Here is a 14,820-nt window from a genome sequence, read left to right as displayed (position 1 = left end):
TAATTTGCTTTGATATATGTAAATTTACGCAAAACTGGGAAAAAGTGTTCGATAATTTTGATAATATTTTAAATGTAACAAATTTTTATTTTTATCAGTAGAAAAGAAACTTTTCCTAAAAAAAGAAATGTGTCTTTTTATGTATTTTTATGTTGTTAAATACACTGTATGTAACACAATAAATAACAATATTATTTAAATTATTTTATTTCTAAAATTATTAAACTGTTTATAAAATATTAAAATGTTACTTTTCAATGTATGTTATTTTAAAATAATTACCTGAATTATTACTGTTTGAAGTATTTTTTACACACACACACACACACACACACACAGATTTACATTTTGCTTCAAACATATTCTGAAATTTATTTCAATAATGCTGACTATGAAGTCCACACAGCCACAACTCCAACTCTCATTTTATTATGATCACAATCTCTCTCTCTCTCTCACACACACACACACACACACACTACTATACGTATTGTTGACCACTCGGGACATTCGGGGAGATCTCATTAATTAGCCAAGTCGGTGAAAAGCTCATTGATTGTGTCTGTTGTTGTGATGAATTATCTTCCACACAGCCGTCCATCTGACACACAGCACAGGGACATCGATAAGGGCTGGGGAGCCAATGCTGGTCCGAGCACACACACGTACACACACACACACACACACACACACACACACACACACACACACACACACATTTTTGTCAATGATATTATGCAGATCATCACGCTCTTGTTCATGTCTGTTAGGGTGAGTTGTTTTTACATTTTAAAGTCTAACGGTGGGGATGTGGGTGTGGCTAAGATAGCATAATGAGCAGGATATGTGGGTGTCGGTGTGTCTCAGAGAACGTAATGTGAAGGACAGGTGTGTGTCTATGAGAAAGCGACAGATAGGTGTGTCTATGAGAAAGACAGATGGGCGTGTCTATGATAGAGAGACAAATGGCTGTGTCTATGGGAGCGACAGATGTCTGTGTCTATGAGAGAGATATCTGTCTCTCCCATAGACACAGACATATGGGTGTGAACATGCCTATGGGAAAGACAGGTGGGCGTGTCTATGATAGAGAAACAGATGGCTGTGTCTACGAGAGAGAGACAAATGGCTGTGTCAATGAGAAAGACAGATGGGTGTGTCTATGAAAGAGACAGATGGGTGTGTCTATGAAGAGACAAATAGGTGTGTCTATGTGAAAGAGACAGGTGGGGCAGTCAATAAGAGCGACAGATGGGTGTGACTGTAAGAAAAAAAACAGATGGGTGAGTCCATGAGAGAGACAGATGGCAGTGTCTATGAGAAAGAGACAAATAGGTATGTCTTTGCGAGAGACAGATGGGAGTACCTATGAGAGAGACAAATGGGTGTGTATTTGAGAGAGACAGATGGGCGTGTCTATGAGAGAGGCAGATGGGCGTGTCTATGAGAGAGGCAGAAGGGCATGCCTATGAGAGACAGATGGGCGTGTCTATGAGAGAGGCAAAAGGGCATGCCTATAAGAGAAAGAAAGAGAGGCAGATGGGTGTGTCTATGAGAGAGACAAATGGGCGTGTCTTTGGGAGAGACAGATGGGAGTACCTATGAGAGAGACAAATGGGTGTGTCTTTGAGAGAGGCAGATGGGCGTGTCTATGAGAGAGGCAGAAGGGCATGCCTATGAGAGAGAGAGAGAGAGAGAGGCAGATGGATGTGTCTATGAGAGAGACAAATGGGCGTGTCTTCGAGAAGAACTGTTTACAGGAATGCCCTATAGGTGTTGCTTATTAGTGATGCGCTGTGTGTTCATAAGCAATTCTTTTTTGACTGTTTTCCCCCGAAACTTGTTGGTCTCCTGCATGTGAAGGATCAACCTGTAGCACCCACATTTAGCGCCTCACTTCTGTTAGTCAGAGGACAGGTGCTCGATCAGTATCGGCAATGACACGCTGTGTTAGAGCATCGATCAAAGAGTGTCCTGTCGCCATGGTGTTTTATTAATGACCCGATCAGAGAGAGAGAGAGAGAGAGAGAGAAAAAGAGAGAAAGAGAGAGAGTGTCTGATGATCACAGTCTGACTGTTGGGCTGATGATAAGAGTGAAACCTCTGGCCACAAGCTGCTAACACTGACATTGGGGAGAAAAAGACACCTGCTGCCTCTAATAACACACACGAACAAGACTCCATCTGCGGCCTGGAATGCCTTCACAATTCTGTCTGGACAAAACAGAGAAATCCAAGGACTAACCTTGATGCGCTTCACTAAATCACATGACCTGCTGCGGATTCACAAGCACTTCTTTTCATGTCTACACTTACCGAAGGACGTCTGTCTGTTCCTCAAGTCTTCATTACCGTTTAAAGCATAGCCTTCACTTCACAGATCTCAGCGTGTTTGTGTGTTTTTTTTTAATGCTGCCACAGCAACAACCAGGTAAAAATAACTTTGAAGGATGATGAAGTCTGTTAATGATATCATTATGGAAATTTGTTCTAAAATTCTTCACCAATTATTAAGCTTAATACTTTGAATTCCATCTCTGTTCTTTCAGAGTGAGCGTATACAAACAATTTAGCACACACATACACACACAAACACACACACACACACACACACACACAAAACCACAAGAGGTCAGGATGAGCAGAAATACTATGCTATAGTAGTATTACAGTGGCATCAGTGTGCCATTTTAGAGGCAGTTTATTGGTATTGTATAGTATTTAAGTTGCATCAGAGTGGCATTATACTGTGATTCTGGTAACATCCTACTGGCATCACGTTGGCATTATTATAGTGGCATTATAGAGGTAATCTAGTGGCATCATAATGGTATAAGATTGTAACGGAATGACAGACTTAACAGACTAGATCTGGAGTTTTGCAAAATGAAGAAATGAAATGAGAAAAAATCAAGGGATGTGAGGAAGGAGATAGCTAAATGTAACTGTGATCTTGTTTAAGATAATCAATGCAGGGATAGAGGCCACCGTCCTTTTTGCCCACAAAGAAGAAGCTGAAAGCAGCAGGGGAGAGATGGTCGAATATGCCCTAGGTGAGGGGCCTCCTCAATGTACTCTTCCATGGCTCTTTGCTCAGGAATAGAGAATGAATATATCTTTCCCTTGGGCACTGGTTTACCGGGGAGAAGATCGATAGCGCAGCCCCACAGCTGATGAGGTGGCAGTTGCATGGCTCGCCGAGGGCAGAACACATCCTGGATGGAGGAGTAGATCTTCGGAATGGTAGCTGACTACTCGCACTCCGAGCACTCCACAGACGTGGCGTTTATTGAAAGGACTGGTTTTACCTGAATGCAGTGTTCGAGGCAGTTGAGCCCTACTTGAGCATGTCTCCAATGTCCCAGGTGATCACGGGTTGATGCTCAGCGAGCCACGGATGTCCAAGTATGATGTCGGAGGTGGACCGCTCCGGCAACCTGATGTGTTCATGGTAAAGCCAGCCTACCTAAATATGTATGAGGGAGGCAGAGTGACCGATCAACCCCCCCCCCCGAGGAGGGGCACCGGTGACACAGCAGATCTTAAAGATGCAGGGGTATTCTGAGCCGCTGACATAAGGAGGTGGAGACGAAGTTACCAGCTGACCCAGAATTTCAGGAGTGCCTTTACTGTAACACAAACAGACCGGAGAACTGCAGATCCTCAAAGCAAAATGTTTTCGCGGTGCACTTAATTAAACAGCCGGCGACCTGGATAGCTGTACACATGAACTGTTCCAATCCAACCGAGTCGGCCTGGGCCGCAAGGTGCAGCCTTATATGCGGGCGAGTCCTTGACAAAATTTTGTGAATAAGGCAGCTTTGTTCCATCCACATGAGGCTGCCAAGGTCCTGAAAATCAAAACATAGTCATTAATGTTGGTGTTACCTTTACTAAACTTGAACAACTTCTCTCCAGTGGTGGACGCATCAGCCGTTTGGGTAAATACTCCTCGGAAGTAATTAACAAAATCTTGGTAGCTGTGCACTACACTGCCATCTTGCTGCCGGATGGCCTCGGCGCAAGCATTGCAGTGCTTTGTCTTTAAGGAGAGAAATTATATAGGCGATTTTAGATCTGTCGGTGTCGGAGAGGCTGCATTTTAAAGGTAAGAGAGCACTGGAGCAGAAATCCGTTGCATTTCTCTGGTTCGCCGGAAGTGATGCTGTGGTGGTGAAGAGATGGCGGAGTCGTTATACCAGCTCAAGTACTGGCTCTGAGCCCACCGGGTTCATTGTTTGGTTTGACTTTTTGGAACGCAATGACAGACTCAACAGACTAGATCGAGAAAAAAACAGAACAGGCGTTTTAGTAGCAGTTTGGAAAGTGCAGAAATGGAATGAGAAACCGGATTGGCTTAGCTGTGAGGTTGGAGCTGGTGGACGAGATAACAAACAGGGGAGACACAGAACGAGGAACAGACACTAGACTGTAGACAAGACGCTAGAGCTAGGAACAAGACGAGACGATTCATGAGGATGAGGAGAGTTTGACGAGGTGCATAGTGGAGTCTGTATTCCATTGATGAAGTCAGAGGAGAAGTGCGATGTATTTGAGGTGTGCTGTTGATGAGGATCAGGTCTGAATATGATTATAACTCAGGTGATTGGGAACGGAGATTGAGGGTGGAGCCTGGTGTTTCCGTGACAAAGATAAGATAAGATCCTTATTAACCTTAAAAGGAAACTGCAGATATTTACTAGTGGCATCATTATGGATGTATTTTAGTGGCATCATTGTGGCAATATTAAAGCATTCAAGTTGCAGCATTGTGGCGTTACAGAGGCATTCTAGTGGCATCATATTGGCACATGACCTGCTTTTAAGTGGAATCATACTGGAATTATAGGGGCATTAATGTGAAATTCCAGTGGCATTTAGCTGAATCATAAAGGCATTTAGGTGGCCTTATAATGGTACAAAAGCATATTAAGAGCATTAGAGCAAATTCATTGAGGCATTCTAGTCATACCATGTTTATAATTAGTTGTGGATTTAGAAGCTTTGATGTAAAGTTCTGGTGGCATGTTAGACCTCATTTTACAGCTATTCTAGTGGAATTGGAATTTGGAATTCTAACCACATTATTTTGGGCAACCTAGTTGTGTTGTAATTATGTTAGAGTGGCATTATAATGGCATTTTTATACAATAAAAGCAGCTTTATTGTGTTATTGTAGTGATGCCACAGTGACATTCTACTACAACTGAAGTGGCATTCTACTGGCATCATACTGGCATTATGGATCCTTTCTAGTGACATTTTGTTAAAATGATAGTGGCACTCTGATGGTTCTACTGGCATCATAGTAACTTTATAGTCGCACAATAGAGGCATCCTGGTGGCTTTATAGTGTCATGGTTGTCTGCATTTGAGCGTCGCTCTAAAGACATGAATGTTTTCTAGCACCGTTGTAGTGACATCAAGCCAGCTGCTCTTATCTCTGCTAATGTAATTGTATTTATGAAAATATAAGAAGTATTAATCGGGTGAATTAATTAATTGATGCTTTGTTTGGTTGTCGTTTAGTTGTAGTGTCGGGAGTAACCTGACATGCTTTTTGATCAACATGGGTGAATCATGTTTTAAACCCCATGTTTGTATTTCCCCTTTGTAAACTTCCTGTTGCTTGTCTAGCTAAAAGCTCACACAGTTATACAAGTCACATGTCATTGTTGTTATTATTCTCAATTAATAATTCATGTTTTTAATCATCTTACTTAACTAATGAACTCATTATAAATTCATGATTTTAATTTGAATCCCAATTGATGAAGGTGTACAATTTAATGAGTCTAATTATTTATAACACAGTATGAAGCAATTTATTATTAAGTTTCTTTAATGCACCTTAAACACTCCTCTCAATAAAAGCTTTTCATAGTAGAACAGCAAATTCAACACAGTTTTATAAACAGGGAAAAATCAACAACCCGCTGATCCAGGAGCCGGGGCTATATTTACATATAAACTAATGAGGTGTTATCGGTAAATAGGATTATTTGGTTTCAGATTAATCACATCTGAGGTCAAAGAATATAGTAGTCAACCAAAATTTAATAGCATGGCAAAAAGGGCCTGGGAGCATTAATTAACCTTAAAATTATCTTCCTGTTTTTAGAAATTGAAACGAAAGACTTTATTCATCATGCTGTTGTTTATTCCTGAGCACTAAATGTTAAACTGATGACACAGGATTCCAACCTCATTCCATCCTGGAGGAATGGTCGAGTGGAGTTTTTCAGCAAATGTGGCATTACTTACGGAATCACAAAAGCCATGTGTCTCATTATGATCAGAATAGGGATTTCCCATCATCCATTGTGGTTGATGTCATGAATTAACTTTTCTGCCTGTTTCTGTTCAAACTGCTGTATTTTTTCAACAGACTTCTTTTAAACTACTAGTCATTTTCTGTGAAAGTATTGGAACGCCCCAGGTGTCAGGTGCAGGATGTTGATTTACTCACACTGTGTGTTGCTATGACTACAACAACCTTTCTAATGAGTTTTCTTTTGGGTTTTTTGTTATGTCCTTGTTGGTGGATTACTGAAATCATGTCACATTAACATCCAATCCCAGGTCCCAGCGCCTAACCAAATGGACCAGTTCTGTGATTCTTTTACAGGAATTCAGATCTTTGCTTCTTCGACTGGACAGATCAAATATAGGTCTGAGAACTGTCGAAGCTTCGACACTCGTCACTGGCCTTCTAATTCTGCACTCAATTACACACACTGTACTCTCACATCACAGGCTCACTGAGAACTAGAGTACTGACTAAAAGTCTTGATTTTTTTATATATTAAATTTAAATAAATTATGTAGATTAAATACAAAAACAGGGAAAAACGTTTTACTGCGACAGGCTGCAAAGTGCATAAAGACAATTTAAAACTTAATTTAAACCTTAAAAGTTTTTTATATACCCACATCAGCAGCGATATCATTTCCCCTCTCGTCTGTTCCGAACACTCAACATTCAGCATCAGCAATTTACGAATCACCGACCTGATCATCCGTCATCATCTGCACCTGTTTCTATCTGGGTCACGACTTGAGTTAGATGGACTTTTATGTTAAAATGATTCAGAGATCACTATGTGGCTTAACAAACCAAAAACTTTTCTCTGAAACTGATCAGGTAACGGGACTGAACTGAGAATAATTAGCCACAAAAACTTGACAATGATGAGAGACAAAAATATCCTTTGGGAAGCCTGGAGTACTATTCCTCAAGACCTTATCTGGAGGCCAAATATGATAAATAAAGCAGTGTGCCAGGATTTTGCACAGTACTATAAATGCTTAGTGTCCTGAGTGTGTCCTTGCATATCTATTTTGCATCTGGTATGTGTGTTGATCTCATTTCTGGTTCTCTGGGTTTTACTGTACCTCGTCCACCTGTATTGTAAATAAATCAATAGTAATAAAGCAACAGTGCACTAATAAATAATAAAGCCATAGTGTCTATTTCTGCTAAATGACAAATCAGTCTTTGGTGATTATTATTATTATTATTTTTTATCATGAAATCAGGATTTAAAAAAATACAAATATATATATATATATATATATATATATATATATATATATATATATATATATATATATATATATAAACCTCTTGAACCTTAATCACAAGCTTAAATAGTGCTTTATGTTTCTTTCTAAAGCGACACAATCACACACCGCTTTGTTCCAGGCTAGGACACACATGAGCAGTCAAACCCCTGCCTTTCCTAAAGTTTGTACCCTCTTTCAATCCTTTCCAATGGAACACGAAGGTTCAATCCTCGATGCTTTGTGCTTACGCTGTGTTTCTAGCTCAGGAGCCACCGCGGTAAACAAGAGTCATCTATCTTTCCCAATGAGCGCAGGAGGAGAATCTCGCTCGCACTCTCATTTCTGCAGGCCACCCTCCTGCTGAATTACATGTCACTTTAAATAGGCTGTTTGGCTGAGATGATGGGATGGCAAGAATGTGAGAGAATAGAGAAAAGAGAGAGAGAGGGAGAGAGAGAGAGAGAGGGAGAGAGAGAGAGTCGTAGTCAGCAGATGGTGTGTAATGTCATGCATTACCGGAACAAGCAGAGGCTCTGAGCTGCTCAGGCAAACGCATTGACATTTGTGTGAAATTCAGAGTGGGTGTGTATACATGCCATGGGAATATGCCGAGCGTTATTGCTCATCACGATCTGTGTGGGAAACTCATGATTGTGGCTGAGAGCTCGTTTAGCTCAGCGCACCGCCGTCTAAAGTTATATTCCAGGTGATTTTAATACATTTCTCGCTGCAGGAGGCGGCCGTTTGTTCGGCCGCCTTTTTATGAGGTTAACAGCATGTGGAAAACATCCTGCCTTTGTATATGATGATATAAAAAATAAGACATTTGTGCTGAATGAATAATCAGGATGGCTGGTGTTTGTAAAAACGTGTAGCTCGCTCACATCTCAGTGAGTTTATTAGGGCTGTTAATCAACACACATACAACAGGTGCCGTCATTCTTTCACATTACTACGCATTTCATCATCATTCGTGGTAGAAGTCTGGAACGGCGTGCTGGAGGAGTCGAAGGTTCTCACCAAGCTCAGATCTTCCAGCAGTGCAGCTTTATTTCAGCACGTGATTGTTTTCAATATTAATTACTTGCTAATTAATCTTATTACTGATAACACTGTGTGAGGTTATTGCAACAAAGTCTGGGGTGAATTCTACAACAGATTGTGTGATAGCGTGTGTTCTCCATGGCAGATATTCTGATAACACAAGGATCCTTTAACAAAAGACCCGAGATGAAAGAAAATGAGTTCATACTTCATCAATCAGCTTTTGCTTGAATGGGAAGCATGGGATCTTTTCATCTTTTTATGATGATTAATAAACTCAACATGTTTGGAAAAAGTATATATATATAGCAGAGGTTAAGGTATTTACAACATTGTATTGCGGTTGCCTGTTCTTACTTTATCCCAGTGTTATTCATTCAACATTGTTCCAACATCAATTTATTATAGAAACTCTACCTTTTAAAAACGACCTTATACATTTTCTGCTGGTCTGTCTTCCGCACCAGAGTGTCTCCTTACTCGTTCTCACACCACCAGTTTAAACTCGAGAGATGATCAGTGTGTGAGTTTTGTCTCATACAGCATGAGAACAGGATAAAACCTATACCGTATGTCACATACCCACCAGAGTCAACTTGAACTCCAGTTCCCTGGAGACGCTGCAGAGCACAAACATGGCCGCATTGGACCACACCGGACCGCTCCACTTAGCACAGTACTCGCTTCTCCCGCTCACAGTCACCTGATTGGATTGACCATACGGCTCTGAACACTCTGACGGCGGTGAAGTCACACTCAGTTATCAGATTTCTGATCTTACTCTCCGTGAGCACTGTGTTTCGCTGTTCCAGTTCATGCTCTGCTTCAGGTTTGTGAGTGTTTCGCTTAAGCTTATGGTCTCCTGATATTTGCTTATCGACTGACCTTGTGCTTGATTCGTTTTTTGACTCCGCCTCATGTAATGGATTCAGTGACTTAATTAGATTTATTGGAAAGTAAATGAAATAAACTGAGTTCCCTGCACTGACTTTCCTTAAACAGAATCACAGACAGAGCGTTTTCCTTGATTACACTTTAAGCCTGACTCGACTCACCTCTTCAGGACTCCTTTCTGTCCCGGACTAAACTTCTCCTTATGATCTGATCATCTCTTTGTCCTTCTTTACTAAACACCACACTGAACACCAGGCGTGGAGAGTAATACACATGCTAGCTGTTTCTCTGATGCTTACTTATAAAAGATCATTTAAAAAAAATTAATACAAACAACTAAAATATAATAATGATAACATTAATATTAATTTCTTCTTATTATTATAATGTTTTTCTTTTTTTGTTGTTGTTGTTGCTTTAAGGGGTCACCATGAGGTCTGGCTGAGGTTTGGACTGGGAACCACACCCAAGAGTGCTGCAACAAACAAACAAACAAATAAACAAATGTATTTCCCTGGATAAAAGCTTTAAAATAAATCTAATTAAGTCCACATCAGGTGTAAAGAAACAAAATGGAAATAAGAAATGCAAAGTAAAGTCTGTGCCGTTTTAATCTGTCCAGGATCTTCACACCTTTGATCACCAGTGTGTGTGTGAGTGTGTGTGTGTGTGTGTGTGTGCTACTCTCTGAGACACTTAAGGGAGAATTAATTTTGTATTGATTTGAGCTACTTGTGACACACACACACACACACACACACACATATACACCAGCTATTCAGGCTTCAGTGCGAAGGAGAAATTCCATTATTATTATTATTATGTTTACAGTTACAGGTCACGTGATTTCCTCTTTCTTGATGTGTACATTACAGCAGCTATAAACACTCTCAGCCCTCTCACTGGAGACTCCTTCCACTGATTTACACAACCCTCTTCTTACAGTACAACCTCACCGCACCGCAGCTCTCCCTGTGTATGAGCTGTTACCTTGGAAACCATAAGGCATTAGCCCGAGTGCATTCATATGAAGCTGCACTGGCCTCGGGCTCTGAGTCTGCTCTCCCGCAGCGGTGTGATGTGCGGAGTAACTGCTTATATTACTCTTTTATTGCATCAGGACTCTAATAAAGGACAAGGTATTACTCTGATATGTGTGTGTGTGTGTGTGTGTGTGTGTAGCTCAGCCCTGTGCCTCGCGTCAGTGTAGCGACTCTGATGCTGTGTGTTTAAAGCACAGAGAACCCGACAGCCGGGGTAGTAATTTCGCCGCAGGTCACGGGTTGATTAGATTCCGATCAGAACAGCAGACATCAGACTCCTACACGCCTTCATCACAAGCACCTCGCGCAGGAACTGATGACTTTCTCATGCTTAATTAACTTTTAGTTTAGTTTAGGAGCTTTAAAACCACATTAATGAGAGGATCTAACTTTATAAAGATTTATTAAGAGGATTCTCTCACACACTAGAGATCTGACTCAGTACTGCGGAGATTTATGTTAGATGTTTAAAAGTATTTTTTAGTTAATTAAGACGGATTAGCTGCAGGAAACGGTGGATTAGCTTTAATTGCAGAAATATTAAATATTAAACAATTATTCATGGTAATGAGTTTAAAGTTGATTAAAAAATAAAAAAAGTATAAAACGGTTTAAAAAGCTAGATTTATTTTTGTTAAAACAAAGCAACAAAGCAAATTAATAGTAAATAAATTAAATAAATGAATTAATTAAAGCTTTCTATGTGGGGGGAAAAGTCTGAACATCCTTTCCGCTGATAATCTCACAATGCTGCTTCTAATGTACTTGATTACAATATGATAGTATTGAGGTGTTACAGTAGTGTTGAACTTCATTTATGTATGTACTGTATATGAGTCTGAAAATAAGTTGAACATTATTTATACTAACAACCAGACTGGGCCCTGACTGCCCTGGGGCCCCACGCAGGAGCCACCCTGACCTGTGAGCCATGAGAACCACCACACAATCATTTACGCCCTCATCCAGAGTCAATATTTTTTATTTTTTTTTCATTACACATCTGGGCTTGGTTTCCAGATAACGCACACTCTTAGCACACTAAGAAGACTCTTAAGACTCTTAAGAAAAAGACTTACGTATTTTCGGGAAAGTGTGTTTCCCGAACTGTCCCTTCTTAAGTCGCTGCTCAGGAATCGATTTTTGACTTATTTTGCATGACAGCGTTAAGAAAGACGGCACTTTCTATGCAAATTAAACATGGCACAAAATTGTTCTAATAACATTTATTTCGACATGGGTTAACTTATCCATAGCATGCCATAATAGACAGATATACTGTATAAATTAAATAACCTGTCACTAATATTTTCATGTAACCTGTAATGGCGGTGAAACGAAACGGGTATATGATCATAGTTGATTGATCATCGGGTGAGCACTCGGGGCGGCTTACGGTGACTAATACCCTCATCTCGCAACGAGTCAAACTGCATAGGTGAGATAGGGGTATAAAGCATTACAATCACTCAGAAAAATGAATGGATGCGGGGTTTGAAACTCCCAAGCTTATTTTCTCATTTAACTAAATCAAATGTCATCATAAAATAAAACATGTCAAAAGAAAAGTCCATCCAGTCCAGACGCAGAATGTGAATATGTCGTGATTCTCACGTTGGCCTGGCAAGTGCAGGTCTGAGCAGCTCAAGAAGCTTCATAATCTGTTGCCTTGAAAGGCGAAACTTTTTTTAAAATAGCCACCTCAGGCAAAATATGAAAAGGGCTTAAGTTTTGCCTAAAGAAAAATTGTACATGAACCACACGGCTCCGCGAACGTGCCGTCTTCAGTTTAGCACAACAACGCGCTGTATCGTTGCAAAATTGTTTGCCACCTGTTTAATATTAAAAGTGATCGGCAATTTTAATGCATTAATCACATTATGAAATAGGCCAAATGAAAAAACTCTATGAGTTCTGATATCAAATAAAATAAAATTCTTTATCAGGCCTACAGTATATTCCATCATTAATATGACTTTGATAACGTGCCATAATGTGCTCATACGCCGCTGATAACATATGCTGCTCAGTGGCGGCGACTAGCGTCTTGAGCTGAAACTATGCTAAGAATGAGTTAAGGTTGGTCTAGACCAACCTTACGAACGTGTGACTTACCTAAGAGATACTTAGCTCACGAACGTTTCGGGAATTGCGCCATAACATTTAAAAGAGAGGTTAAGGTACACCTTAAGAACTACTTAATGATAAGAAGCTTTCGAGAAACTGGGCTCTGGGCAGTTAAGGGTTAAGGGCCGTGCTCAAGGGCCCAACAGTGGCAACTTGTGCTGGGGATCGAACCTGTGAACGTCTGATAACAACTTAATGAAATAGTTAAACATGGGTGTTTACAGCAAGGAGAAACTGCATATATTCATTCTGGGCCTCCAGAAGACTTTGGGCACAAGGCACGGTACAGCCCGCACAGGATGCCAATCCATCTTAGGGAACACTCACTCATTTACACACTGCAGACAATTTCACAACAGCAATTAGACTAATCTGTGGGAGGAAACTGGAGACCCAGAGGAAACCATCAAGTTAGGGGAGAACATGCAAACTCCACACACACAGGAACAGAACCCAGTCCCTGGAGGTGCTCTGAAATTTCACCTTTACTACTTTATAAAATTTAAAAGTTATTATAAATAATTTAATATTAAAAAAGCCAACTGAACTCAGGGACGGGCCAAGGATGAATTATTATTATTATTATTATTATTATTATTATTATTAAAATATAAGTCAAGCTGATTTAATGATCTGAGAATGGCCTTCTGGTTACAGACAGAATCGTCTCGCGCCGCTGAGCTAAAGTGGCAATTATCCTGCTAAGCAGAGCGAGAACGCTGGGTCGGGAAATGTTTCTGAATTTGATTTATCCATTTAGACAAAACAATTTGTCTGTCAGACGCCAAAAACGTGTTATCATTACTTCCAAAACAAAAACATCCAGTACAAGCACTAAAGACTTTTCCATTTTTCTGCCATTTTCAAACTCAGAGTTAAGTGAGCAGAATGAAATTTGCTTTAGCGCATTAAACGTGGCGCTCCCGAGGGAACGGAGGAAGAGTGAAAACGACTCCCGTTACAGCCGAGGACGAACGCTCGAGTCTCGGATGATAGTAAAAATTCACTTCATGCATTGTGGGTCTTTTCCTTTTCCTTTAGGGGCTTGGAGGAGTAAACAGAGAGAGAGAGGGGGAGAGAGAGAAAAGAAAGAAAGAGAGAAAGAGGAGGTGTAAGAAGAGAATTGATTGGCTGGATGGGCAGATCTGCCTGATAAACAGCAACGGACGTGTCATTTATCACAGAGAACTCCAGGGAGCCGAGAGTCTCCGAACTAGCGGAGGAAGAAATAGCTACGTTTCTCACAAGGGCAGATAAGAGGGGGGGAAAATGGAGTGTGAAAGGAATGTGAAGAATCAGGAAATCGTGACGTCTACTGAAAGTCAAGTTCGATTCTTATTGCTGCTGATCTGTTGAGGGATAAATAAGCGCCCTGAGCGCGAGCCAATAAAGAACTAAAAACGCTAAGGTTCTTTTCAGATGTGAAATCTAGAGGATCCAGAAATTATAACGTCATAATAAATGTTAGGTTCTCACTGTTGAGTTCTGAGTTCTGATTGGTCAGTAGGTGTTGATTAGTTGATTCTGGTTGCTATGGTAACAGCTCAAAAAAGTCCAGAAAATACTTAGCGGAAAAGGAAGTCTGTTCCAGTAGGGAATCGAACCCAGGTTAGAGGGATGGCAGCCCTGTATGATGTCACTACACCGTTAGTACCTTAGTTCACAGTTCCCCGAGGTTTCTCAGTAACATGACAAGCTGTGATTTCTTTCTTATTACCTTCATGAAAGAGAGAGAAATGAAAATAGTGTTTATAGCTGCTATAACGTAATGAGAAGTTGTGTTCATTTATTTAATTGACGTGTAATTGAATGTAAATATAAATGGATAAAAAGTATGACATTCTTTATGTAAAATATATGAAAAATTCCACACCTTGATAAAGTGCTGTGACATAAGAGGAATAAAACCCCCTGCGTTCTGACGCTTCAGCTGCTTATCATCCAAAATAACTTTCTTCTGCTAGCTTTAAAGGTTCTCGATCTAACCTTCAGTTCTCTGAGTGTGAGGAAAGCAGGGTTTAATCCTGAGATCTGCTGGCTGTCCGGAGGTTCTGCAGGTGATCGGCATCTTCTTTTCCTAAACTCATGCTTAGAAACCTCTGGAAACCTTCCTCCACGGTTCCGTCGGCGGATCCTGGTCTGAGAG

Source organism: Clarias gariepinus, chromosome 9, assembly GCF_024256425.1.
Source record: "Clarias gariepinus isolate MV-2021 ecotype Netherlands chromosome 9, CGAR_prim_01v2, whole genome shotgun sequence".
NCBI classification, from domain to species: domain Eukaryota; kingdom Metazoa; phylum Chordata; class Actinopteri; order Siluriformes; family Clariidae; genus Clarias; species Clarias gariepinus.
This window is presented reverse-complemented; position numbering follows the sequence as displayed.